The sequence below is a fragment of the Paroedura picta genome, chromosome 5, assembly GCF_049243985.1.
Source record: "Paroedura picta isolate Pp20150507F chromosome 5, Ppicta_v3.0, whole genome shotgun sequence".
NCBI lineage: Eukaryota > Metazoa > Chordata > Lepidosauria > Squamata > Gekkonidae > Paroedura > Paroedura picta.
In genome coordinates this window covers 21,234,239-21,240,238 of record NC_135373.1, presented here as the reverse complement: position 1 = coordinate 21,240,238, position 6,000 = coordinate 21,234,239, and the positions used below count along the sequence as shown (strand labels likewise).

Below are 6,000 nucleotides of genomic sequence, written 5' to 3'. Positions count from 1 at the left end.
CCAGAGCAAAACTGAGAACAGGATAGATCCCAAACGGGACGTAAAACCCAAGTCAAGGCCGACTACAGAAAGGACCATGAAGCTGCAACTTGTCTGCCTGATCTTCGTTCTTCTCAGCATGACCACCCAAAGCCTCCATGCCTTCAGAATTACGGTGAGAAGAAATTAGCAATTACAGATAGGGTTGCCAAGAAGTGGCAGGAGATCTCATTAATTATAGAGTTGGAAGGTATCGTTCATTTTGCCCAACCTCCTGCTCAGTGCAGGATCAGACTAAATATAAGTATCTGTCCAGCCGCTGCTTGAAGATGGCCAGTGAGGGGGAGCTCACCACCTCCCTAGGCAGCCCATCCCACTGCTGAACTGTTTGTGTAGTTTAAACCAGGGGAAGTCAACCTGTGGTCCTCCAGATGTTCATGGACTACAATTCCCATGAGCCCCTGCCAGCAAACGCTGGCAGGGGCTCATGGGAATTGTAGTCCATGGACATCTGGATGACCACAGGTTGACTCCCCCTGGTTTAAACTGATTCCAATGCGTCCTGTCTTCTGTTGCCAGTAGGCACCACTCCAGGCCCTCTAAGTCACAAATACTTAAAGACAGCAATCATGTCCAGGGGACCAAACCCTATGAGGAAAGGCTGAGGGACTTGGAAATGTTCAGCCTGGAGAAGAGGAGGTTGAGAGGGGACCTGAGTGCTCTCTTTAAGTATTTGAAACGTTGTCACTTGGAGGAGGTCAGGGAAAGGTTCTTTTTGGCAGCAGAGGTTAGGTCTTGCAGTGATTGGTTTAAACTATGTGTAGAATAATATCAGCTAGATATCAGGGAAAAAATTTCACAGTCCGAGTACTTCAGCAGTGGGATGGGCTGCCTAAGGAGGTGGTGAGCTTCCTCTCACTGGCAGTCTTCAAACAGCACCTGGACAGATCCTGATCATGGATGTTTAGGCTGATGCTGCATTGAACAGGGGGTGGGACTAGATGACCTGGATGGCCCCTTCCCACTCTGGGATTCTATGAGTCTAGTTCTGCATTTGGATGGGCTGCCTCGGGGGGGGGGGAGGGAGATAAGAGGGAAGAAGAACAAGAAGTTGGTTCTTATATGCTGCTTTTCTCTACCCAAAGGAGTCTCAGAGCGGCTTCCAGTCACCTTCCCTTTCCTCTCCCCACAACAGACATCCTGTGAGGGAGGGGAGGCTGAGAGAGCCCTGATATTACTGAAGAAGAGTTGGTTCTTATATGCTGCTTTTGTCTACCCGAAGGAGTCTCAAAGTGGCTTCCAGTCACCTTCCCTTTCCTCTCCCCACAACAGACACCCTGTGAGGGAGGGGAGGCTGAGAAAGAAGCAGCTGGACAGATCCTTATCCTGTATGCTTCAGGCTGATCCTGCATTGAACAGGGGGTTGGATTAGGTGGCCTTCATGGCCCCTTCCAACTCTAAGATTCTATGATTCTTTGTCCCCTGCCAACCTCTTCTTCTCCAGGCTGAACATTCCCATGTCCCTCACCCCTTCCTCATAGGGCTTGTTCCCCCGGTCCCAGACCATTCTCATTGCTCCCCTCTGTATTATAGATAGGTCTCTATTTCTGCTTCAGTGCAGAGCTCCCTACTGTTGGAAGAAGGACCGGTCAAGCGAACCAGGCTTGGGGGGGGTGGGGGGTTGAATTAAAATATGGAAGGGAAAATCTGGACCTTGTCATTTCCTTCCCGTTCGGCATCGGGGCTAAGGTAGATCCTGGCGATCTCCTGGCAAGACAAATGATCTCTACAGAACATTCATTGCTGGCTTATTATTTATTTATTTAAAACATTGATTCCATTATTCCTGGAAAATGACTGCTTTGGAAGGTAGACTGCATAGCATTAAACCTTACAAGATCCCTCCTTTCCATAAATCTCAAATTCCCAGACTCAACCCCCAAATCTCCAGGTATTTCTGGACCCAGAGTTGGCAACCCTGGTTAGCACCTGGATAGCTCATGGAACTGAAGCTGCAGAGAGCTGTGCTTCTATCTAAACTACAGTATAATTAGCATGTGCAATTTTTTTTTGTACTTTTTGTCCCTTATTCCCCATTGTTCTGTTTTGGTCACCCTACCTCAAACAGGTCAGTTACCCTTCATCAGTGAGCATGGGGGTCAACAGCACAAGACGTTATTACTATTAACAGAATTAATTGTATTACTGATATCAGTATTATTTAGGCCTGTAAAGGGAGACGGGGTTGTAATCAGTATTTGTTACTGTGAATGAGGAAGTGCAGTCTGGTCACCGTTTGAGATTAATTAATATAAAGTACCAGGAGGGAGTCTTGGGGCACAGACCAACAATTTACATATAGAATCATAAAATAATAGAATCATAGAACCATTGAGTTAGAAGGGGTCATACAGACCATCTAGGCCAGGAGTCCTCAAACTTTTAAAACAGGGGGCCAGTTCACTGTTCCTCAGACCGCTGAAGCCTGCGCGGGAGGGGGAGATCACCACCTCCTTAAGTGGCTGATTCCAGTGATGAACTACTCTGGCTGGAAACCCCCCCCCCAATATCTAGCTGGTATCTCCCTGCACATAATTTAAACCCATTACTATGGGTCCTATCCTCTGCTACCAGCAGGAACCTTTCCCTGCCCTCCTCTAATTGAAATCACATCCCCTCTCAACCTCTGGATCATCTAATCTGGATCCTCCTTGTCATTCTCCTCTGAATCCTTTCCATTTTGACCACATCTTTTTTGAAGTAAGGCCTTAAGAACGGCACACAGGATTCCGGGTACTATGACATTGTGTGATTTTGATGTGATGTCTCTGTTGATGTGGTGCAAGACTCCATGTGCATTCTTTACCACCAAATCACAGTGGCTGCTCATATTTTGTTTAGAGTCCACAAGTACCCTAAGATCTTGTTCACACACATACTGCTCCCCAGAAGTATATCTCCCATCCAGTATGCATGCTTCTCATTTTTGTGACCCAGATGTAGAATTTCTTCGGCACTTCTTATTGATTTGAATCTTGTTCTCATTTGCCCAATTTTCCTGCATGTTCAGAACTCATTGAACTCTATCTTCTGGGGTGTTCGCTACTCCTCCCAATTTGGTGTCATCTGCAAATATGATGAGGAGTCCCTCATCCAGATAACTGGGGGGGAAAAATTGAAGAGTACTGGATCCAGTACCTAGAGCAGCTAAAACCGATCTCTGTGTTGCATTCTGTTTGCAGACACAAGTCAACAAAGACCTGGTGAGCTCAGAAACCCACAATGCAGAAGAGGGCGTGGCTGAGACTACTGGCCTGCAGGTAAGATCCATCCTAGGGTTGAAATATTCCCCTGTGGAAGCAAGGGGGCAATGTGGTACTGAGGTCAATTCCACACCAGCAAAGCGACTCTGGGCTGTCACTGGTGCATTGCTTTGGACCTGCATGCTCCGCAGGATACTGTGTCCCTATGGGGGACACATTTTAGCACCAGATCTGTTGCATTGCTGATATGTGTCCATCCAGGAAACACAATGGTGGCATAAATGTTGTGCTACATAGGGGGTGGGGGTGGAGGGGGTGTTATTTTGAAAGAAGAAGCAAAGGTTTACCTTTCTGCAAAATTTAAACAGAAGTCCTGGTCCATCCCGCTACGCCATAAAGCACCACAAAGCTGTACAGGGCATTTTTTGTCCCCTGCAGGTTTCTGTGGGTGGGAAGGAGGCAGGCTCTTCCTATCCAGAAGGGTCTGCCATAAAGCAGGCCCCATTGGCCCCTGCAGCACCAAAAGGGAACACAAAAGGATCCTATTTTCCCTTAGCTTGGGGTCTCTGGAGCCCAATCTGTGCCAGGCCCAGGAGGACAGCAGCCTGGTGGCTACATCATATAGATATGGGGTTTAGCCCTGGGCCCATACTGACACTGTCCCAGCCTTTTCTGCCTCTGCAGAATTGGCCTGAGAGAAATAGATACAAGAAGAATCTATGTTCATTCATCTCCCAGTCTTGTGGCAGGAGGGGGAGAGGGGGAGGGGGAGGGTGTCCCTGTGTCTGTGCATGTGAGTGTGTCTGTGTGTATGACAGAGACGGAGGGGGCAGGAACCCAGGAAGAGGTCAGGGAAGAAAGAGAGAAGGAAGGAAAAGAGAGGGGGATATGTGTGTGTACGGGGCAGGAATCTGTGTGTGTCTGTGACAGAGAGAGAGAGGGGCCAGGTATGTATTTCTACATGCCCTGTGACAGTCAGACTTTGTTTGATGGTACTAAAACTGCAAGGGGGGGGGGAATAGTTATAGAGATGGAATATAACCAAACAAACAACAAAGGAAAAATGGACCATGCACCGAACAAACAGAATCTGAACATTCCGTGTAAATCCTGGCAACCTAATTTAATGATGCTGAACAGGCAATATGTCTTTTTCAACAATGTGTTTTTTTCCAATAAGAATATGTTTCAATTAGAATATATTTAATATATTCTAGTTGAAATAAAGAGCCTCTTGTGGCGCAGAGTGGTAAGGCAGCAGACATGCAGTCTGAAAGCTTTGTCCATGAGGCTGGAAGTTCAATCCCAGCAGCCGGCTCAAGGTTGACTCAGCCTTCCATCCTTCCGAGGTCGGTAAAATGAGGACCCAGCTTGCTGGGGGGTAAACGGTAATGACTGGGGAAGGCACTGGCAAACCACCCCGTATTGAGTCTGCCATGAAATCACTAGAGGGCGTCACCCCAAGGGTCAGACATGACTCGGGGCTTGCACAGGGGATACCTTTACCTTTTTACCTTTAGTTGAAAACATTGTTGAAAAAACATATCATATGTTCTCCATCTTTATGTTAGGTAGCCAGGTTTTACACAGGCCTTTTGTTTTCTGTCTGCCAAGATGGAATATGGCCACCCTATAGCCAGAGATGTAGCATCAAGTAGTCCTTGGCAGGGTCTGTGCACTGCAAGGTTTAGAGTGTTCCAGGAATGACCAAGGGTAGCCCCGTTCCCTATGAAATCCCCTCCAAACCATCTCTCTAGCCTGGAGATGAGCTGTATATCCGGGGGATCTCCAGGTCCTACCTGAAGGCTGGCATTTGAGCCAGAAAAACCTAGCCAGCCTGCTGATGTAAAAATGGGGATTGTTCATGACTTCATTATATTTTACATCCCACCAATTTCCAAATGTGACTCCGTGTGTTTGGATGAGGTTGGAAGTGGAACCTCTTTATCTGGGACCAGCAGTCTCCGAGGTGTTCAAAGCTTTCCTCTTCCCACTACAGGGCTTGCTGCAGAGGTCCAAACGCTCTATGGAATGCAGATTGTGTTGCTTCAACGGAGGATGCGGAGTCTGCTGCAGTTTCTGACAGTTTCTGACAGCCCCCCGTTCCAGCCTCACACAAGAACCCCCGACTCCCCACATGGCCCACAGAGCTGTCCCCCTCTTCCCTTGATGCCTCCTGAATTATTTCTTCAGTGTTTCACTTTGTATCTTCTTTTTTTTTCTTTGCCTTGGCATTAAAAAGATTTTTCCCTCAAGAATTTGACTGTGACTTTCCAATTGGCACACACACACAGCGACGCACACAAATACGTTCTTCTTCATTCAGTTAAATGCCCTTACGAACACCTTCCAAATTGGCCGCATTCTCTAGATGAGCTGATCTCCATCACCAAGAGAAGTACTGTAACATTAGGAGGACTCCAGCCATCACCTGGAGGATGGCAACCCTACCTGCATTGTGTAACAGCAACCCTGCGAGGTTGGGTAAGCTGGGAACATACAACTGACCCAAGGTCAGTCAGCAAACTTCGAGAGCATGTCTTGCTCTGCATAGCAACCCTGGCCTTCCTTGGTGGCTTCCCATCCAAGCACTAATAGTGGTCAACTCAGCTTCTAAGCTCTGAGAAGAATGGCCAGGCAGGGCTATTAGGCTGCTCTCACTTCCTAATGAACCCCTAACAGAACAGGAAGTAAAGCTAATGTACCCTGCAGCGAGGAGTCCGAAGGAATTGCCCCAATTACACCTGCCTGGCAATTC

At 47.6% G+C, this 6,000-nt stretch overlaps 1 long non-coding RNA gene across 1 annotated transcript; it reads left to right on the top strand.

Annotated features, from left to right (window-relative positions):
- On the top strand, positions 1-5,500 carry LOC143838985 (uncharacterized). Its single transcript, XR_013231508.1, has 3 exons — positions 1-154; positions 3,222-3,299; positions 5,242-5,500. It is a non-coding gene; the product is annotated as an uncharacterized LOC143838985 (long non-coding RNA).
- The last annotated feature ends 500 nt before the right edge of the window (positions 5,501-6,000 follow it).